This window comes from Staurois parvus, unplaced genomic scaffold (assembly GCF_062004578.1).
Source record: "Staurois parvus isolate SC_StPar_1 unplaced genomic scaffold, SC_StPar_1.0 ptg000137l, whole genome shotgun sequence".
NCBI lineage: Eukaryota > Metazoa > Chordata > Amphibia > Anura > Ranidae > Staurois > Staurois parvus.
Genome location: NW_028317933.1, coordinates 10,461,970 through 10,484,846, shown reverse-complemented (window position 1 = coordinate 10,484,846; position 22,877 = coordinate 10,461,970). Strand labels below are relative to the sequence as shown.

Genomic DNA, 22,877 nt, shown 5'->3' with positions numbered 1-22,877 from the left:
GTACTTGGATATTAGGTCAGTGATGTAGTTCGGGGCAGTATGGTGGACAGCTTTGTACGTCAGTGTTAGGATTTTAAATTTGATCCGTTGCGCAATCGGAAGCCAGTGGAGGGATTGGCAGAGGGGGGTGGCGGAAACGGAGCGTTTGGAAAGGTGAATGAGTCTGGCAGCCGTATTCAGGATCGACTGAAGCGGGGATAGCCAGCGGCGAGGCAGGCCAGTGAGGAGGGAGTTGCAGTAGTCGAGTCGTGATATGAGGGAGTGGATGAGCTGTTTAGTGGTTTCTGGGGTTAGGAACGTGCGGATTTTGGCGATGTTGCGGAGGTGGAGTCTGCACGAGTTTGTTAAAGATTGGACTTGGGGCTGGAAGGATAGGTTGGAGTCCAGAATGACACCAAATACTCTGGCCTGCAGAGCGGGTTTGATATTGGCGTTGTTGGATGTGATGTAGAAGTCAATGGGGGGTGGGGTTCGGGCTGGGGGGAAGACAAGGAGCTCGGTTTTGGAGAGATTCAGTTTAAGGAAGTGGAGCGACATCCATTCTGATATGTCGCTCAGTAGGTGTGTGATTTGGGCAGAGACCGAGGGGGTGAGGTGGGGGGTTGAGAGATAGATTTGTGTGTCGTCGGCATAGAGGTGGTAGTTGAAGCCGTGAGAGTGTATGAGTTGGCCAAGGGAGGAGGTGTAGATGGAGAAGAGAAGGGGCCCAAGGACAGAGCCTTGAGGGACCCCAACAGAGAGGGGGAGTGAGGGGGAGGTGGTAGCATTATAGTTAACGCTGAAAGAGCGTTGTGACAGGTAGGATGAGAGCCAGGAGAGAGCAGAATCTCTGAGGCCGAGGGAGTGTAGTATTTTGAGGAGGAGGGGGTGGTCAACTGTGTCGAAGGCTGCAGAGAGGTCAAGGAGTAGGAGCACTGAATAGTGGCCATTAGCTTTGGCGGTTAGAAGGTCGTTGGAGAGTTTGAGTAAGGCGGTTTCGGTGGAGTGTAGGGGGCGGAAGCCAGACTGTAGGGGATCGAGGAGGTTGTTGTCGTTGAGGTGAGAGCATAGGCGGGTGTAGACGAGGCGCTCGAGGAGTTTAGATGTAAGTGGGAGCAGGGAGATGGGTCTGAGGTTGTTCGGGTCATTGGGGTCCAGGGAGGGCTTTTTAAGTATGGGGGTGATGTGTGCATGCTTCAGTGGGGAGGGGAAAGTGCCGGAGGAGAGGGAGAGATTAAAGATGTGGGTGAGGGAGCGTAGGATGGAGGGGGAGGGAGGTCGTAGGAATTGTGAGGGGATAGGGTCGAGGGGGCAGGTGGTGAGGCGGGCATCAGAGAGGATCTTGGAGACTTCCTCGATGGTAGTAAGGTCAAAGGTGCGGAGTGTTGGGGGAGCTTCAGTATGAGGAATGTAGGGTGGGGTGGGAGAGGAGGTCAGAGCAGTGGTGAGGCCGTGGGAGAGGGGTGAAGAGGGGGTAGCTAAGTGAGGGGGAAGGGGGTTGGAGGGAGTTTGAGCAGCGACGAAGTCCCTGCGGGTAATGTCGAGGGGGAGGGGGGATGATGGGGTAGCTGTGTGAGAGGGGACGGGTTGAGAGGGCGTGTGAGTTGCGGCAATGTCCTTGCGAATTGTGTCAATCTTGTTTTTGAAGTGATTGGCAATATCAAGGGCGGTGAGTGAGGTGCTGGGTGGAGGTGGGGGTGGAGAGAGTAGAGAGTTGAAGGTGGAGAAGAGTCGGCGAGGATTGGAGGAGAGGGCCTTGATGAGGGTCAGGAAGTAGGCTTGTTTGGCTGCGTGGAGGGAGGAGGTGTAGGTGCGGAAGGCAGATTTGTAGCAGGTGAAAGCTTGTTGGGATTTTGTTTTGCGCCATAGTCGCTCCAGGGCACGACTGCGTCGTTTGAGGGTTTTGGTGTGATCAGTCTGCCAGGGCTGGAGCGGTCGGAGTCTGATGTTGCGTGTGGTTAAAGGCGCTAGTGAGTCAAGGGCTGCTGACAGCGCGTTGTTGTAGGCAATCATAGCCAAGTCGGGGCAGGACAGGGGGAGGATGCGGTCGTGGAGTTGATCAGCTGCAGAGTGGAGGGGGGCAGGGTTAAGGTTGCGGAGGTTACGGCTGGTAGTAGTGTGACATTTGGAGGGGTAGGTGTTGGAGGACGAGGAGATAGAGAAGGTGATCAGGTTGTGGTCAGAGAGAGGGAAGGGGGTGTTAGTGAGGTTGTGGGGAGCGCAGCGGTTGGAGAAGACAAGATCAAGGATATTACCGTCGGAGTGGGTGGTGGATTGTATGCACTGTGCAAGTGCAAAGGAGGAGGTTAAGTGGAGGAGACGGGCTGTGTCCGGGTTGTCAAGGTTGACAGGGATGTTGAAATCCCCAAGAATGATGGTGGGTAGCTCAGAGGAGAGGAAGAAGGGTAGCCAGGAGGAGAAGTCTTCCAGGAAGCGGGGTATGGATCCAGGAGGCCGGTATATCACAGCAATCTTCAGGGGGGTTGGGGAGAATAGTCGGACGCAGTGGGCCTCGAAGGAGGAGAAGGATAGGGAGGGGGGGTTTGGGAGGACTCGGAAGGTGCTCTGCGGTGACAGGAGCAGACCAACCCCACCACCTTTACGACCGTTAGGTCTGGGTGAGTGGGTCCAGGTGAGACCTCCATAGGAGAGTGCAGCAGGGGAGGTAGAGTCAGTGGGCTGGATCCAGGTTTCCGTGATCGCCAGGAGGTTGAGGGAGCGGGAAACAAAGAGGTCGTGGATGGCGGTAAGCTTGTTGCACACCGATCGGGCGTTCAGGAGTGCACATGAAAACGGGGGGGAGGTTTTAGGGAGCAGGGGGACAGATACTAGGTTGCGGTAGGACATGGAGGCGGGAGGGTGTTGTGTGGGTGAGGGAGGTGGTGGAGGGCCAGGATTTGGGGAGATGTCTCCCGCGGCTAGGAGGAGGAGAAGGGTGAGAAAGGTGGCATGGGAGCGGGATGTGCAGGAGCGTGAGAAACTCCTAGTGGAGGTGTTCGGGTCAGTGGGTCAGTGGGAGAGTGGAATAATAGGAGGAGGTGGTGGGTGCCATAGAGGGGCGAAGGAAGCAGTGAGGACACAATATACAAATGTTTAGGAGGAGCAGAGGGATATAGTGAATGGATTTTGGGAATGGAGGAGAGGAAAATGAGGAGTAGAAGAGGCATTTTGGGGGTGATGAGGGCAGTAGTAGGGAGATGAAAGCAATGAGGGGGAGATGTGCAAGTTTTGGGGTGGAGCAGAGGGGTAAAGAAGTGAGATCTTGGGAACAGAGGATAGTCGTATGAAGAGGAGTGTATTATATAAAGGTACACAGAGTGGGACTCAGGCATGTAAGAGATGTTTCCCAGGGTGTTTGCTTGCAGTCTGTCCAGCATGCAGTAGAGTTTCTTGCTGTTGTTGTGTCTTTCTCCTGCTTTAGTTCAATTGCTGTGTTTAACTGCTTCGCACTCTTTCGAAGCCGCACTCCGTCAGAAGCAGCACCCCCATCAGAGACTGTGCCCCCCATCAGAGATCTCCCCCATGAGCTGATCTGAATTTATAGGGAGATGCTCAAATGAGCATTCAACTCCACCCCAATTAGAAGCTGATAAGGCTCACATGAATGTTGGGGGATGTCTCATAGGAACCAGGCTACAGTCGTAAACTGGGTGCAACTGAAGGTGAGGACTGCTCAACATACACACAAATATAAGTACACCATTTGTTCTGAATATAACAGGAGTGAAAGCGAGTTTGAGTTAGGAGTGGAGGTACATATTTGTAACTACACGCCAAAAACACATTCTGCTCAGTCTCCCAAGTATGGGGATACCACGTTTTAAACTTTTTCACAGCCTAGATCAGGGTTTCTCAACTAGGGTTCCTCCAGAAGTTGCAGGGGTTCCTTGAGCGCCCCCTACCTGGAAATGCAAAATCACGTGTGTGTATATATATATATATATATATATATATATGTGTGTGATTTTGTGCACCCCTGCCACCCTGTAGCAGTATTTCTGCTATAGGGCAGCGGGAAAGCAGTTAAGTGTGCATGGAGCCTGAAAGACTAGTTTCCCCTTACTTTCTAAGGTAGCCCTAGTCCATATAAAAAGCACTTCGAGGTGCTGAACTCCAGGTAAGGCAGTGCAAATCCCCAACAATTATAGTACACCACAATGGATAGATGGTTCACAGGTCTTTGGTGGTGCCTGGAGCATGAAAGAATGCACGTTAACATGCTTGCAATAATGTGCTGCAAAATACCTGAAATTGATTTCATTTCAGCCTCTTGTAATCCCTTGTCCATCAACACTGGGGGAGGGAAGGATACTCAGGTATACTCCACTCACATCTGCTGACAATGGACATGTTAAAAAGAGGTGAAAGCAGAGAGATTACTTCATCAGTCTGTTACTGTGTCCATTCATAAGCCGGGGATGAGTAGCTGAGCTGTTTAACTGCGCTGGAGAAATGTCAGGTCATCAGAATGTCTGTGCTTTTTGGCAGGACTTTGCACATTTCAGGAGTGGATGGACAGAATTAATTAGTAGGTAAAATATAGTTACATAGTTAGTCTGGCTGAAAAAAAAAACAGAAGTCCATCCAGTTCAACCAAAACAGTTCACATACGTGTACTTCAAGCAAGTGTTTAGCTGTTGTCTTAAGTTTGTGTTTATTCTGCAATGTCCACCTTCATTTTGTAAAGAGCTGCGCAAACTGTTGGCGCTATATTATTATTATACAGGATTTATATAGTGCAAACAGTTTGCTCAGCGCTTTACAATATATAGGGGGACAATACAGCAACAATACAGTTCAATACAAGAGGGATAGGAGGGCCTGATCCTTGGAGCTTGCAGTCTAAATCCTGTATAATAATAATAAATAAATTTCCCAAACTAAGGTACTCTAATATGTTATTACAGACCACTGCCAATACTTGCCTGTCTGTGCCTTTGGAAATAAATGCAACTGTTTGATTTGTCTGCCGTTGATTCTATACTTCTACCTGCATACACGACTGCGGTTGCAACTGTATCTTCTAAATGCAAAATTTTTCAATAAAAAAATCTATTGAAAGGAAATTAATGTAATTGATGTCCTCACTGACCAAAAGGAGGCACCCATCGTCCTCCTTAGCAACTAATGACGTAATTGGTTGTTAGGACGCCGGCGGCTGGAAGGTTGTAACGGTGCACAATGAAAACCTGTGACTTTGTGTAACTAAAGGCATTCTCGATCCACCTGCTGGCTTGTAGGCAATTTTTAGGCCTTTTGCCCTCCTAAAGAAAACTGTAGGCACCCCAGGATGCCTGGGGAGCCTAGTTGAAAAAGGCTACTTTACAGAACCAATAAAGATTATTATTATACAGGATTTATATAGCTCCAACAGTTTGTGCAGCACTTTACAATATAAGGGAGACAGTACAATTACAATACATTTCAGTACAGAAGGAATAGGAGGGCCCTGCCCGTGGAGCTTACAATCTAAAGGAAGGGGGAGGTGATACAAAAGGTGATAGCTGTGGGGGATGATCTGGCGGAGGTGATTCAAGTACAGTTCTTAGGTGGAGGTGGGGTAGGCTTCCCTGAAGAAGTGAGTTTTCAAAGATTGCCTAAAGGCAGCCGGACATGCTGTGGTAGGGAGTTCCAGAGGATGGGAGAGGCTCTGGAGAAGTCATGGAGGCGAGCGTGGGAGGAGGTGATGAGCTAGAGAGGAGGATATCATGGGAGAAGTGGAGTGGGCGGTATCTGTGGATGAGGTTGGTGATGCAGGTAGGGGAAGTTTTGTGGATGGCTTTGTAAGCTGTGGTTAGTGGTTTGAATTTTATACATCTTCATAAAGATGTCATTTTTTTTTTCCAGGCAGCACTCATATAGTGAACAGTTTGCCATAATCAGCCTTGTCAAATACTCACTAACATATGCTCTGGAGATGAATTAATTATAGTCTGTGTGGCTCATTTATGCACAAACTAAGGCTAGGTTGTTGCTTTGGTAACGTGAATTTTAATTTCTGTGCTGTGTTAAGTATTCCAGGCCTATAATACGGAGGCGCAAGGTTGGAATATGTATGTTATCAACATGTCTTTAGATATGGCAGAAATATAAAATTGCAAATTTGAAATCTTTAACAGAGGACAACACCCATACATATTGGATATAAAGGAAAATCAAAAGAGAGGTAATTAAAGCAGTTATCCTCCCACACTGCTTTCAGTAGATCAGTCGTCTGCTAGTTCCCTATTAGGAGAGCCTCCCCCATTCCCTTTACTGGTCTCCCCATGAAAGCTGGGTCTCAGATCCTACGTCAGAAAATGTAGGGATTGACCTAAAATTTAAGAGGCAGAAATGTTGCGGAAATAAAAGAATAAGGCATTTGCAACTTGACAAGTGCTGTCCACAGTGTCATCTCTTGTCGGGTGGTGGAGAGGTCTTGGGAGTACATTAGCGGTTGGTTTGTTGGATGAAGCGTGTTAATCAAACCTTAACAATGAACTACTCTTCTTTTCTCCCTTTTGGTGTGCTATATTTTCCATTGAAAGCATTAAAGCGTTTTGTTATATCTTTTCAAATGAAAGAAAAACTGTTGATTGTGTCAGAAAGTCTAAGCTGTCCTGTACACAATTCCTCTGTTATCCCGAGTCCTCCCAATTGTTATCCCCTTTGGTTCCTAGGCTATCCGCCTGGGACTGCAGTAAATATTGTCAAAATGGTGACTGGGGGGACATCAAGAACCATCTGCCCCCCGACATCCTCTTAGGAAAGTGAACCTTTAAGCACTCAGCTCTGAGCACTTCATGGTTCAGAACTGTTAAATACCCAGCTTCAAGGCTGCGTAAAACATGGATCAAGCACAATTGGCTGGAGCAGAGGGCAGGGGACGCATTAGGGATCTAATAGGCCTGGAAGTGGTAAATGCCCTGAATAGATTGTTTACAGTTAACATACCGAAACACTCAAAATATTGCATTTTGGGTATACTAGTGCAACGTACCTGGTGGTAGAACCTGGAGTGCAGAGGAAGGCCTCCCTTACAGCTCTGGCTTGGGAGTCCTGCTACAGAAGTGCATGAGTGCCTGGTAGGACTTCTGCAGATGGATGTTGACATGCATCTTGAATGCAGGAGCAGACTGGCAGGTTGCACGCTGGCAGAGGTGCAGGAGCAGCTTGCGGATGGCACGCTGGCAGAGGTGCAGGAGCAGACTGGCAGATGGCATGCTAGCAGAGGTGCAGGAGCAGACTGGCAGGTGGCATGCTGGCAGAGGTGCAGGAGCAGACTGGCAGGTGGCACGCTGGCAGAGGTGCAGGAGCAGACTGGCAGGTGACATGCTGGTAGAGGTGCAGGAGCAGACTGGCAGGTGGCATGCTGGTAGAGGTGCAGGAGCAGACTGGCAGGTGGCACGCTGGCAGAGGTGCAGGAGCAGACTGGCAGGTGGCATGCTGGTAGAGGTGCAGGAGCAGACTGGCAGGTGGCATGCTAGCAGAGATGCAGGAGCAGACTGGCAGGTGGCATGCTAGCAGAGGTGCAGGAGCAGACTGGCAGAAATGCAGGAGCAGACTGGCAGGTGGCACATTGGCATAGATGCAGGAGCAGACTGGCAGGTGGCATGCTGGCTGAGGTGCAGTAGCAGACTGGCAGGTGGCACGCTGGCAGAGGTGCAGGAGCAGACTGGCAGGTGGCACTCTGGCAAAGGTGCAGGAGCAGACTGGCAGGTGGCACGCCGGCAAAGGTGCAGGAGCAGACTGGCAGGTGGCATGATGGTAGAGGTGCAGGAGCAGACTGGCAGGTGGCTTGCTAGCAGAGATGCAGGAGCAGACTGGCAGGTGGCATGCTAGCAGAGGTGCAGGAGCAGACTGGCAGGTGGCACGCTGGCAGAGGAGCAGACTGGCAGGTGGCATGCTAGCAGAGGTGCAGGAGCAGACTGGCAGAGGTGCAGGAGCAGACTGGCAGGTGGGATGCTGGCAGAGGTGCAGGAGCAGACTGGCAGGTGGCACACTGGCAGAGGTGCAGGAGCAGACTGGCAGGTGGCATGCTGGCAGAGATGCAGGAGCAGACTGGCAGCTGGCATGCTGGCAGAGATGCAGGAGCAGACTGGAAGGTGGCACGATGGCTGAGGTGCTGGAGCAGACTGGCAGGTGGCACGCTGACAAAGGTGCAGGAGCAGACTGGCAGGTGGCACGCCGGCAAAGGTGCAGGAGCAGACTGGCAGGTGGCATGATGGTAGAGGTGCAGGAGCAGCCTGGCAGGTGGCTTGCTAGCAGAGATGCAGGAGCAGACTGGCAGGTGGCATGCTAGCAGAGGTGCAGGAGCAGACTGGCAGGTGGCACGCTGGCAGAGGTGCAGGAGCAGACTGGCAGGTGGCATGCTAGCAGAGGTGCAGGAGCAGACTGGCAGAGGTGCAGGAGCAGACTGGCAGGTGGGATGCTGGCAGAGGTGCAGGAGCAGACTGGCAGGTGGCACACTGGCAGAGGTGCAGGAGCAGACTGGCAGGTGGCATGCTAGCAGAGATGCAGGAGCAGACTGACAGGTGGCACGCTGGCAGAGATGCAGGAGCAGACTGGCAGGTGGCACGCTGGCAGAGGTGCAGGAGCAGACTGGCAGGTGGCACGCTGGCAGAGGTGCAGGAGCAGACTGGCAGGTGGCATGCTGGTAGAGGAGCAGACTGGCAGGTGGCTTTCTAGCAGAGATGTAGGAGCAGACTGGCAGATGGCACGCTGGCAGAGGTGCAGGAGCAGACTGGCAGGTGGCATGCTGGCAGAGGTGCAGGAGCAGACTGGCAGGTGGCACGCTGGCAGAGGTGCAGGAGCAGACTGGCAGGTGACATGCTGGTAGAGGTGCAGGAGCAGACTGGCAGGTGGCACGCTGGCAGAGGTGCAGGAGCAGACTGGCAGGTGGCATGCTGGTAGAGGTGCAGGAGCAGACTGGCAGGTGGCATGCTAGCAGAGATGCAGGAGCAGACTGGCAGGTGGCATGCTAGCAGAGGTGCAGGAGCCAGACTGGCAGAAATGCAGGAGCAGACTGGCAGGTGGCACATTGGCATAGATGCAGGAGCAGACTGGCAGGTGGCATGCTGGCTGAGGTGCAGGAGCAGACTGGCAGGTGGCATGCTGGCAGAGGTGCAGGAGCAGACTGGCAGGTGGCATGCTGGCAGAGGTGCAGGAGCAGACTGGCAGGTGGCATGCTGGTAGAAGTGCAGGAGCAGACTGGCAGGTGGCATGCTGGTAGAGGTGCAGGAGCAGACTGGCAGGTGGCATGCTAGCAGAGGTGCAGGAGCAGACTGGCAGGTGGCACGCTGGCAGAGGTGCAGGAGCAGACTGGCAGGTGGCATGCTAGCAGAGGTGCAGGAGCAGACTGGCAGAGGTGCAGGAGCAGACTGGCAGGTGGCACACTGGCAGAGGTGCAGGAGCAGACTGGCAGGTGGCATGCTGGCAGAGATGCAGGAGCAGACTGGCAGGTGGCATGCTGGCAGAGATGCAGGAGCAGACTGGAAGGTGGCACGATGGCTGAGGTGCAGTAGCAGACTGGCATGTGGCACGCTGGCAGAGGTGCAGGAGCAGACTGGCAGGTGGCACGCCGGCAAAGGTGCAGGAGCAGACTGGCAGGTGGCATGATGGTAGAGGTGCAGGAGCAGCCTGGCAGGTGGCTTGCTAGCAGAGATGCAGGAGCAGACTGGCAGGTGGCATGCTAGCAGAGGTGCAGGAGCAGACTGGCAGGTGGCACGCTGGCAGAGGTGCAGGAGCAGACTGGCAGGTGGCATGCTAGCAGAGGTGCAGGAGCAGACTGGCAGAGGTGCAGGAGCAGACTGGCAGGTGGGATGCTGGCAGAGGTGCAGGAGCAGACTGGCAGGTGGCACACTGGCAGAGGTGCAGGAGCAGACTGGCAGGTGGCATGCTAGCAGAGATGCAGGAGCAGACTGACAGGTGGCACGCTGGCAGAGATGCAGGAGCAGACTGGCAGGTGGCACGCTGGCAGAGGTGCAGGAGCAGACTGGCAGGTGGCACACTGGCAGAGGTGCAGGAGCAGACTGGCAGGTGGCATGCTGGTAGAGGAGCAGACTGGCAGGTGGCTTTCTAGCAGAGATGTAGGAGCAGACTGGCAGATGGCACGCTGGCAGAGGTGCAGGAGCAGACTGGCAGGTGGCATGCTGGCAGAGGTGCAGGAGCAGACTGGCAGGTGGCACGCTGGCAGAGGTGCAGGAGCAGACTGGCAGGTGACATGCTGGTAGAGGTGCAGGAGCAGACTGGCAGGTGGCACGCTGGCAGAGGTGCAGGAGCAGACTGGCAGGTGGCATGCTGGTAGAGGTGCAGGAGCAGACTGGCAGGTGGCATGCTAGCAGAGATGCAGGAGCAGACTGGCAGGTGGCATGCTAGCAGAGGTGCAGGAGCCAGACTGGCAGAAATGCAGGAGCAGACTGGCAGGTGGCACATTGGCATAGATGCAGGAGCAGACTGGCAGGTGGCATGCTGGCAGAGGTGCAGGAGCAGACTTGCAGGTGGCATGCTGGTAGAAGTGCAGGAGCAGACTGGCAGGTGGCATGCTGGTAGAGGTGCAGGAGCAGACTGGCAGGTGGCATGCTAGCAGAGATGCAGGAGCAGACTGGCAGGTGGCATGCTAGCAGAGGTGCAGGAGCAGACTGACAGAAATGCAGGAGCAGACTGGCAGGTGGCACATTGGCATAGATGCAGGAGCAGACTGGCGGGTGGCATGCTGGCAGAGATGCAGAAGCAGACTGGCAGGTGGCATGCTGGCAGAGATACAGGAGCAGACTGGAAGGTGGCATGCTGGCAGAGATACAGGAGCAGACTGGAAGGTGGCATGCTGGCAGAGGTGCAGGAGCAGACTGGCAGGTGGCACGCTGGCAGAGGTGCAGGAGCAGACTGGCAGGTGGCATGCTAGCAGAGGTGCAGGAGCAGACTGGCAGAGGTGCAGGAGCAGACTGGCAGGTGGCACACTGGCAGAGGTGCAGGAGCAGACTGGCAGGTGGCATGCTAGCAGAGATGCAGGAGCAGACTGACAGGTGGCACGCTGGCAGAGATGCAGGAGCAGACTGGCAGGTGGCACGCTGGCAGAGGTGCAGGAGCAGACTGGCAGGTGGCACGCTGGCAGAGGTGCAGGAGCAGACTGGCAGGTGGCATGCTGGTAGAGGAGCAGACTGGCAGGTGGCTTTCTAGCAGAGATGTAGGAGCAGACTGGCAGATGGCACGCTGGCAGAGGTGCAGGAGCAGACTGCCAGGTGGCATGCTGGCAGAGGTGCAGGAGCAGACTGGCAGGTGGCACGCTGGCAGAGGTGCAGGAGCAGACTGGCAGGTGACATGCTGGTAGAGGTGCAGGAGCAGACTGGCAGGTGGCACGCTGGCAGAGGTGCAGGAGCAGACTGGCAGGTGGCATGCTGGTAGAGGTGCAGGAGCAGACTGGCAGGTGGCATGCTAGCAGAGATGCAGGAGCAGACTGGCAGGTGGCATGCTAGCAGAGGTGCAGGAGCCAGACTGGCAGAAATGCAGGAGCAGACTGGCAGGTGGCACATTGGCATAGATGCAGGAGCAGACTGGCAGGTGGCATGCTGGCTGAGGTGCAGGAGCAGACTGGCAGGTGGCATGCTGGCAGAGGTGCAGGAGCAGACTGGCAGGTGGCATGCTGGCAGAGGTGCAGGAGCAGACTGGCAGGTGGCATGCTGGTAGAAGTGCAGGAGCAGACTGGCAGGTGGCATGCTGGTAGAGGTGCAGGAGCAGACTGGCAGGTGGCATGCTAGCAGAGATGCAGGAGCAGACTGGCAGGTGGCATGCTAGCAGAGGTGCAGGAGCAGACTGACAGAAATGCAGGAGCAGACTGGCAGGTGGCACATTGGCATAGATGCAGGAGCAGACTGGCGGGTGGCATGCTGGCAGAGATGCAGGAGCAGACTGGAAGGTGGCATGCTGGCAGAGATACAGGAGCAGACTGGAAGGTGGCATGCTGGCAGAGATGCAGGAGCAGACTGGCAGGTGGCACGCTAGCAGAAGTGCTGGAGCAGACTGGCAGGTGGCATGCTGGCAGAGATGCAGGAGCAGACTGGCAGGTGGCACGCTAGCAGAAGTGCAGGAGTAGACTGGCAGGTGGCACACTGGCAGAGGTGCAGGAGCAGACTGGCAGGTGGCATGCTGGCAGAGGTGCAGGAGCAGACTGGCAGGTGGCATGCTGGCAGAGGTGCAGGAGCAGACTGGCAGGTGGCATGCTGGCAGAGATACAGGAGCAGACTGGAAGGTGGCACGCTAGCAGAAGTGCAGGAGCAGACTGGCAGGTGGCACACTGGCAGAGGTGCAGGAGCAGACTGGCAGGTGGCATGCTGGCAGAGGTGCAGGAGCAGACTGGCAGAGGTGCAGGAGCAGACTGGCAGGTGGCATGCTGGCAGAGGTGCAGGAGCAGACTGGCAGGTGGCATGCTGGCAGAGGTGCAGGAGCAGACTGGCAGGTGGCATGCTGGCAGAGATGCAGGAGCAGACTGGCAGGTGGCATGCTGGCAGAGATGCAGGAGCAGACTGGCAGGTGGCACGCTAGCAGAAGTGCAGGAGCAGACTGGCAGGTGGCACGCTAGCAGAAGTGCAGGAGCAGACTGGCAGGTGGCACGCTAGCAGAAGTGCAGGAGCAGACTGGCAGGTGGCATGCTGGCAGAGGTGCAGGAGCAGACTGGCAGGTGGCATGCTGGCAGAGGTGCAGGAGCAGACTGGCAGAGGTGCAGGAGCAGACTGGCAGGTGGCACACTGGCAGAGGTGCAGGAGCAGACTGGCATGCTGGCAGAGGTGCAGGAGCAGACTGGCAGGTGGCATGCTGGCAGAGGTGCAGGAGCAGACTGGCAGGTGGCATGCTGGCAGAGGTGCAGGAGCAGACTGGCAGGTGGCATGCTGGCAGAGGTGCAGGAGCAGGATACCCGCAAGGATAAGCTGGTTCAGGTGCAGGGGGCAGAGTAAGGCAAAGTCAGACAGTCTGGGTCGGCAACTAGCAGGCAGAGCAAGCATAAACAGTAGGCAGAAGACTAGTGAAAGGGCAGGCCAGGGGTCGGTACAGGCAGCGTTCGGGCAGGGTCAATAACAGATCAGATCGGCAACACAATCACAGGTAACAGGATGCACAGGTGCTTAAACGTAATAGACCAAATGGCACTAATTAATGCAAGGCACTAGCCCAGCTTAAATAGCCTGCCTGGTGCTAATGTGACATCGCGCATGCACACTTGTGTGTGTGATTGCGCATTTGCTAATCGGCCATCAGCAAGGCTTAGAAGGGTTCACTGCCTGCACATAGATATGCACAATCCCTGCCAACTAGATTCCTTGGAATTGCAAGAATTTAATAATGAAGTTATCTTAAGGGCCCTATTTCGGCCCCTAAAAGCTGATTTTAACTCATTGGAAGTCTGACACCCCACCCACTTGAGGTGAGTGGATTAAGCGGATTGGTGACACTCTTTGGCTGGAATGTCCTATTTATCAACATAGGGGATGCCCAAATAAATTTGGATAAATCTTAAAATTGCTCAATATCCCAGGCCTGTGCCTGTTAGATCTCGTTACAGGATATGCTAGGCATTTTGGGGTGATTTCTGGTTTGTGCTTATTCTGGGTAACCTCTCTTTGACCAGGAAGATGTCTTTTGATGACAAAATGCATTGGGCCCCTGCTGATGTCATCGCACTCTACTACATTCCAGGAAGTATTTGCTGATTCTGGTCCGGTGAATATATATTACATGTGCATGTGTTTTTAATATATGTGAGTGCAGTTTTTGGCTTCAATAAGCTGTTTGAGCTTTTACGCTATGGAGAGATTCTCTCTTTTTTTACCTTACATGATTGTTATGTTTGAAACAGGGTCAAATATACAATATTGACGGTGCTCCTGAGTGTGATTGAGACGGCTTGGAAGGTGATCCAGATGCTCTGAGAGATTACTTAAGCACGTTTTGACCGCTCTAAAACATAAGGAGGTCATGGGGAGTCGGCAAGAGACCACTGTATCATCACTTTGGATGTTCATTGGTTGCTGGTGGCACTACAGATACAAGAAGTTTGGAAGAGGTGTGGCTATACCACTGTGCACATTCTTGCTGGAACTGTTTTTGGACTTTTTGTTTTAATATAATTTCCTTCACTTTAATTGAATTTAATCAATAATTATATGTAATATATATGTTTTTTGCATGTTATTTTTTTTTATTATCTCTGGATATTTGTACTACGCACTTTAAAAGAGGAATAGACTCCAGAGAGAGAGATATCATATTACCCCGGTACAAATTATTAGTAAAACCTCATCTGGAATATGCAGTTCAGTTTTGGGCACCGATTTACAAAAAAGAATATTGGGGAACTGGAGAAAGTACAGAGAAGGGCAACTAAACTGATACGAGGCATGGAGGAGCTCAGCTATGCGGAAAGATTAGAGGAAATGAATGTATTCTTTCTTGAGAAGTGGAGATTAAGGGGGGATATGATCTCCATGTATAATACATGGAGGGGGGATATGATCACCATGTATAATACATAAGGGGGGATATGATCTCCATGTATAATACATACGGGGGGATATGATCAACATGTATAATACATAAGGGGGGATATGATCTCCATGTATAATACATAAGGGGGGATATGATCTCCATGTATAATACATAAGGGGGGATATGATCTCCATGTATAATACATAAGGGGGGATATGATTACCATGTATAATACATAAGGGGGGATGTGATCTCCATGTATAATACATAAGGGGGATATGATCTCCATGTATAATACATAAGGGGGGATATGATCTCCATGTATAATACATCAGTGGTTCATATAGTGAACTCGGTGTAGAGTTATTCACCCTGAGGTCATCACAGAGGACAAGGGGGCACGCTTTATGTCTGGAGGGAAAGAAATGTAATCTCCAAACACGGAAAGGTTTCTTCACAGTGAGAGCTGTGAAAATGTGGAATAGACTTCCTCAAGAGTTGGTTCTGGCCAGCTCAGTAGATTTCTTTAAAAAAGTCCTGGATTATTTCTTGAATACACAGAATATAACTGGATACTAACATTTATAGGTAAAGTTGATCCAAGGAATATCCGATAGCCTCTCGGAGGATCAGGAAGGAATTTTTTTTTTTCCTTACAGGAGCAAATTGGATCATGCTTTGCTGGGTTTTTTGCCTTCCTCTAGATCAACTGTGGGTATAGGATTATAACTTTTTTTTTTTAATGGTTGAACTGGATGGACTTTTGTCTTTTTTCAGCCAGACTAACTATGTAACCAAAGCGATTCATGTATGTATAGATAGTTTTTGGAAGTAGTTGCTCCTGTACCTTTTCAAGGTAAGTGACAAATGATTGTAAACATACAGAACTGATACGATTAATGTTGATATTTTTTCTTTATAGGTTTCTTCTCAAAAACTTGTGCTGATCTTAAAAAAATGGATCTAATAGGCACTCATAGCTTGTAGCATGTTGCAAGTTTGCTAGGTGTAGGTTTGCTAAAACTAAAACTAAACTAGCAACATGTTTCAAATGAAGGTGACAAAATAACATCTTTAAATATCTGTTGTTCTCAGTTATGAATAAAACAAGAGTCAGCCCACACTCTCCCACTGACCACAAGTAACTACTGGTTGTTAATCTATCCTTTCACTAAGCCTGGGTTCACACTTGTGCAGTGTGGCATACCGCATGTGATTTGCACAGGAACCGCTTCGCATTCCTGTGCAAATCACATGCCAATTCTGTGCGGTGCGATTTGAGCCATACATTTTTGTATGACTCAAATCGCACCTCATTCGCACCAAAAAGATGTAGGACCCTTTTTTTGCTCCACACTAGAATCAGATCGTGTGGATATTCAAACCCATGCGATCCGATACTGCACATCACACCGCGTTTTGTGGAACAATTTCAGGGTGTCGTTAACATATACACCCGCATCTGTTCGCATGAACGAGGTGCGATTGTGATGTGATGCGGAATTCGCACAGAAACTGCTGCAAATTCCGCACCGCATCAGTGTGAACCTAGGCTAAAGGACCACTGGTGAAGGACAGAAGCAGGGTGTGACAGTGCTCAAGTTGCTGGCATGCTCAAGAACATATTGAAAGGTAGGTGCAAACATTTAATTTCCTACAAAAAGGGTACTTGAAAGTCTGGACAAAAAAAAAAAAAAAATCAATACGCCTCTGTAATACACGCACATTAGTCCCGGTTTTATCCTTTTAAAAATGCTGCAAGCACAGAAAACACGCCTGCCAATCCTGCCAGAAATCTAGTGAGATCCTAACTCCCATGTGCTCCACTGAAATCCCAAGCTGGGTTATCAGCCAGTTCTATTCAGAACTACAAAACACCGTCCATCTATGCTATAGAGATGAGGCGATGGGAGATGTTCTATACTCCAGCAGGGAAGAACTGAGCAAAACTAACCAACATGCTTGGGATTTCAGTGCAGTAAAGGAAGTATGGAATGTGGGAACACACATTCATGGAACACTTTGGATTTCTGGCAGATCATGTTATTGTTCTGTACATAGTTAGTCTGACTGAAAAAAGACAAAAGACCATCAAGTTCAACCATTAAAAAAAAATTAAAAGTTATAATTCTATACCCACAGTTGATCCAGAGGAAGGAAAAAAACCCCAGTAAGGCACGATCCAATTTGCTGCTGCAGGGAAAAATATTCCTTCATGATCCCCCAAGAGGCAGTCAGACGTTCCCTGAATCAACTTTACCTATAAATGTTAGTATCCCGTTATATTCTGTGTATGTAAGAAAGAATCCAGGACTTTTATGAAGCAATTCACTGAGCTGGCCAGGACCAACTCTTGAGGGAGTCTATTCCACATTTTCACAGCTCTCACTGTGAAAAAACATTTAGGTGTTTGGAGATTAAATTTCTTTTCCTCCAGATGTACAGAGTGCCCCCTTGTCCTCTGTGATGACCTCAGGGTGAATAACTCTACACCGAGTTCACTATATGCACCACTGATGTATTTATACATGGAGATCATATCCCCCCTTAATTTCCTCTTCTCAAGAGAATAACTTCAGTTCCTCTAATCTTTCCTCATAGCTGAGCTCCTCCATGCCTCGTATCAGTTTGGTTGCCCTTCTCTGTACTTTCTCCAGTTCCCCAATGTTCTTTTTGTGAATTGGTGCCCAAAACTGAACTGCATATTCCAGATGAGGTCTTACTAATGATTTGTAGCGGGGTAATATGATATCTCTCTCTCTGGAGTCTATACCTCTTTTAATACAAGAGAGGATTTTGCTCGCTTTAGAAACCGCAGCTTGGCATTGCATGCCATTATTAAGCTTGTGATCTACCAGAACTCCCAGATCCTTCTCCACCATTGATTCCCCCAGTTGTACTCCCCCCCCAGTATGTATGAAGCATGCATATTCTTAGCCCCCAAGTGCAGAACCTTACATTTATCAACATTAAACCTCATTTGACACATAGTTGCCCAATTAAACAGTGCATTGAGGTCGGCTTGTAAATTGAAGACATCCTGTAAGGACGTTATTCCACTGCACAGCTTGGTGTCATCTGCAAAGACTGAAATGGGATTTTTAATCCCAGACCCTACATGCAGCATGGAAGGGGAAATATGCGCATGTTGCAAAGATGTACTGCATATGTTTCATCTGTGGAATGAACGTCTGTACATGCTATGACAATCTACATTTCTGTTGAAGGAAGAAGTACTTTAGATCCTGTAATGTCATTTCTTGCTGATTATTCAGCCACTGTGGATAAAGTAAATGAAGACCTGCTCCCATGAAGCTCAGGGATACCCCAGTGACCTGTTTTCTTGGTTGTTTTAAGTATGTTGCCCATAGCAATCACTAAGACTTGCCCTTTCATTTCCTAAGTAGCAGTAGGAACAGCAGCTGTCACCTTGTTTGCTCTGGGCAACGCTCATTCCCTTTCCTCTGATCTATGCTCTTGTGTTTTCCGCATTACTGAAGTAAGGGGACCCCTATTAGTAGACAGTTGTCTAGCAATACATTAACATGCTGTCAAAGGTGTGCAATTAAACACTTGTATTATACAAATGTAGACCCATAGGGCATAGTCATATGGGAACTTTTTATGATAGTGATATTTGACATTTATAATTAAAGATTGCAAATTCCTAAATGAGTTTATCATTACTCCATCTGTCAAGAAGAATCCAGGATAAGCACAGAGAGACATTAATCGTGTGACCGTTACCGATTCAGAGGATGTCAGGAGACTGCTGTGGTAGAGGCTATCGCTGGCTGGCTCTGCTTGGTCCCCTAGGACACTGGTTCTCATCCTACAAGGAACCAGGGCGTGGAAAATTCTTCCAAAATCTTCCATTACCCAACAGTAAAAATAAGCTTTACTCTATATTCATGCAACTACGATTATATCAGCCAGTAGAAGCTTAAAGCAGTATTAAGCCCAAAAGAAAACAGTATACTGCAGCTTACCGAATCTTAGATGTGATGGCTGTATTAGTTTTCTTTTTGAAACTTTCTTTTATTTTCATTCAGCCAGCATGTGTGCTGTTTTTCAGAAGCTCAAGCTCTCCAGCAGAATGTATCAGATTATGTGGATGAGACAATCCATTTACCACTGACGGGGTGATTAAAATAATCAGCTTTTATTAAATCATGTAAAACCTTTATCCCAAAAGGAAAAAACTGTTGCTGTAACTGATTATAAAGAGTGAGCTGGAGTTTGGCTTCAATTTGTTATTGTATTCAAATCTTAGATTGTAAGCTCTAACGAGCAGGGCCCTCTGTTTCCTCTTGTACCAAATTGTATTGTAACTGTAATGTCTATCTTCATTTTGTAAAGCGCTGCGCAAACTGTTGGCGCTATATAAATCCTGTATAATAATAATAAATCTGCTAATACCTTTAATACCCCCCTCCTCCCCAAGATTGACAATGCTGCTGTGCCCTGTGCTCCTGCTTCGAGTTGTGTCTCACTAATACTGGAGGTATGTTACTGGCAGTAACAGCACAAGTGCATCCAGCGCCCAGGGCAAGGATGCAGAACTGCGCCCTCCCCCCACTACTAATGCATGTTGTAGAATGGGTGTACTCCCCTACGTACAATCTAAGCCCCCCTTGCTCTGCTGCTCCCAGTGCAAGGATGCAGAACTGCGCCCTCCCCCCACCACTAATAAATGTTGTAGAATGGGTGTACTCCCCTACGTACACTCTAAGCCCCCCTTGCTCTGCTGCTCCCAATGCAAGGATGCAGAACCGCGCCCTCCCCCCACTACTATTACATGTTGTAGAATGGGTGTTCTCCCCTACGTACACTCTAAGCCCCCTTGCTCTGCTGCTCCAAATGCAAGGATGCAGAACCGCGCCCTCCCCCACTACTAATACATGTTGTAGAATGGGTGTACTCCCCTACGTATACTCTAAGCCCCCCTTGCTCTGCTGCTCCCAGTGCAAGGATGCAGAACCGCGCCCTCCCCCCACTACTAATACATGTTGTAGAATGGGTGTACTCCCCTACGTATACTCTAAGCCCCCCTTGCTCTGCTGCTCCCAGTGCAAGGATGCAGAACCGCGCCCTCCCCCCACTACTAATACATGTTGTAGAATGGGTGTACTCCCCTACGTTCACTCTCTGCCCCCCTTGCTAGGATGCAGAACTGCGCACTCCCCCCACTACTAATACATGTTGTAGAATGGGTGTACTCCCCTACGTACACTCTAAGCCCCCCTTGCTCTGCTGCTCCCAGGGCAAGGATGCAGAACCGCGCCCTCCCCCCACTACTAATACATGTTGTAGAATGGGTGTACTCCCCTACGTACACTCTATGCCCCCCTTGCTCTGCTGCTCCCAGGGCAAGGATGCAGAACTGCACCCTCCCCCGACTACTAATACATGTTGTAGAATGGGTGTACTCCCTTACGTTCACTCTCTGCCCCCCTTGCTCTGCTGCTCCCAGGGTAGCTTCCCCTCTTGTCCTGGCCCTGGTCACTGGCTAGATCACCAGGTGAAAACAGAGGTAAAAAACAAACAATCTGATGCAGCCAACACATCTAATGATTGGTGGCACAGTGGCTAAATGGTTAGCACTTCTTCCTGGCAGTACTAGGGTCGCTGGTTCGAGTCCCAACCACGGCACCACCTACCTGGAGTTTGCATGTTCTCCCTGTGCCTGCGTGGGTTTCCTTTAGGTACTCCGGTTTCCTCCCACACTCCAAAGATATGCTGGCAGGTTAATTGGATCCTGTTGAAATTGGCCCATGTATGTATGGATGTAAGTTAGGGACCTTAGATTGTACACCCCTTGAGTGTTAACGACACTGGCTGGGAAGGGGTTAACTTTTAGGGGCAATCAAAGGGTTAACTGTGCACCTACCAATGTTTACTGTGTGTATTCTGTGCTGTTTTACTAAGCAAAGTGCCGACACATCTCTCCTATCTTTAGAGAGCCCTGTGTTGTTTACAAACACAGGGCTCTCTTCTGTCATTCGCTGAGCCGATCCTGTGGAGACTGAGATTGAGCTCTGCAGTCACTTTTGAAGCATTTGTTTTCTTATTCCAGGTCGCAATCCTGTACAGTGTCCTTTTGTCTCTTTCGGTCAGTTGACCACACTTATGCTTATCAGACAACATTTTCCCAGAAATTGTATATGCCGTCATAACTTCTGATACTGTACCTCGCGACACACCAAAAGATTGGCAACTTCAGTCACAGAGGAGCCAGCTAAGCGGGCACCAGCAATCTGCCCTTCTTGAACCTCAGTAAGCTCTGACACAACTCTGTATTACTAATAGCACATGAATGAATGACAAAAGTGAGACTGCCCACCTGTTAGCTAGGTGTCTCATCACACAGCAGAAGCAAAAGTATGTTACATCACTTTCAATGCGAAACATGTCGTCACTTTCACACCTCCAAATCATTTAGTGTTTTAATTTTTTTGTCTAACCTCTGTATATATACAGGGCATTTTTTTCAGCTGGAACTTGGTGGAACTCAGTTCCACCACCTCTGGATCAGGCCATCTGCTCCCTGCTGACCACTATCACTTGTAAATACAGAAATCCGACTTCAGTGTTTTCCCAATGGCTCCCACTGAGTGCAGAATGGGGACCAGGGAGATGCAGGTGCTTGGGGTGCAGTGCAGATGCCGAAATCCCCACTAGATGATCTCCCTGCAAGTGAGTGAAGTGGAGCCTCCTACAGTGTACGGGGAGGTACTAAAGCCAGCTGGGGGCTTCAGCATAAATACAGCAACAAAAGTAATACATGTGGAAGATGGCGGAGCTTTTAAGGAGGGGGAAGAAGATGGGTGCAGTGGAAGGGACGGTTGCATGCAGAGGTCAGAGCCGAAGAGGAGTAAAAATGAGATATGGATGGGGGATGCAGAGGTAAGCAGCTGTGCAAAAAGGCTGAACTCTGCACTCTGTAGTGCACCCCTGAACTCTGCAGTATGTATGTAGCACACCCCCAAACTCTGCATGTAGTGCACCCCTGAACTCTGCACTCTGTGTGTAGCTTACCCCTGAACTCTACTATGTACTTAGCACACCCCCAAACTCTGCATGTAGTGCACCCCTGAACTCTGCACTCTGTGTGTAGCTTACCCCTGAACTCTCTACTATGTCCTTAGCACACTCCCGACCTCTCGTAGTGCACCCCTGAACACTGTACTCTGTGTGTAGCTTACCCCTGAACTCTCTACTGCCCCTGAACTCTGCAGTATGTACTTAGCACCCCCCCTCCCAATCTCTGCATGTAGTGCACCCCTGAACTCTGCACTCTGTCTGTATCTTACCCCTGAACTCTCTACTATGTACTTAGCACACTCCTGAACTCTGGATGTAGTGCACCCCTGAACACTGTACTCTGTGTGTAGCATACCCCTGACCTCTCTACTGCCCCTGAACTCTGCAATATGTACTTAGCACCCCCCAATCTCTGCATGTAGCTTACCCCTGAACTCTGCACTCTGTGTGTAGCTTACCCCTGAACTCTCTACTATGTACTTAGCACACCCACAAACTCTGGATGTAGTGCACCCCTGAACTCTGCACTTTGTGTTTAGCGTACCCCTGAACTCTGCACCCTATGCAGCACGTCCCTGAACTCTCTACTATGCACTTAGCACACCCCCAAACTCTGTATGTAGTGCACCTCTGAACTCTGCTTGTAACACCCCCCCCCCCAAACTGTGCACTCTGTAGGTAATGCACCCTTAGTATTTAATGCCCCTTTAAGACCCTCTCTCTGCTAGTGAAATTTGACCACGCTCACTATTTGATGAGGTTTGGAGGGAGTGTGTGGGGAGGGGGGTTTTGGGGAGTCGTGGTTGAGTTCCTGCACCTATATAAAGCCATATATATATATATATATATATATATATATATATATATATATACACTAATTATTCAATCCCCCGCCCCATGTAAAACCTTCATTACAAAGAAACTTTAAAAAAATTAGAAGAGAATGTTAAAAACCAAATTTAATTTATAATCTGACATCTGTTTGTTGATGCCTCATATGATTTCCTGGGACCTCACCAGGAGGATTAGATGTGACCCTTGCCTGGGTTCCATGGGGGAATGTAAGGTGGTAAGTATATATTTTACTGTGGGCTTTTGACTTTGAAGCAAGCTCTGACCTCCACTTTAAGGGGAGTGTGGCTTGTTATGTTAAATACGAAGCCTGATTTTACTGAAAAATTTATTGAGATATGTTACCCAAAGTCTGGCAGTCTATGCCAACATCACTGTCTATCCATCAGCGTTTGCCATCCATTGCTCATCACTCTGCATAAGGAATTAAGTACCAATTGCAATTAGGATTTAGCGCATTGTTTTTTGACCTTTACAAATGCACTTGGTATGTAGCTTTGTGCATTCATACAGAACTCCTCCATACAAGCTCATATCCATATTTT

At 50.0% G+C, this 22,877-nt stretch overlaps 1 protein-coding gene across 1 annotated transcript in view; it reads left to right on the top strand.

The window, feature by feature from the left end:
- Nucleotides 1–13,863: 13,863 nt before the first annotated feature.
- L3MBTL1 (L3MBTL histone methyl-lysine binding protein 1) overlaps nt 13,864–22,877 on the top strand; it is a 63,833-nt gene continuing 54,819 nt past the window's right edge. Inside the window, exon 1 of the mRNA XM_089673330.1 lies at nt 13,864–14,014. The gene's annotated coding sequence lies outside the window, so the exon portion shown is untranslated. The remainder of the gene's footprint in view (nt 14,015–22,877) is intronic.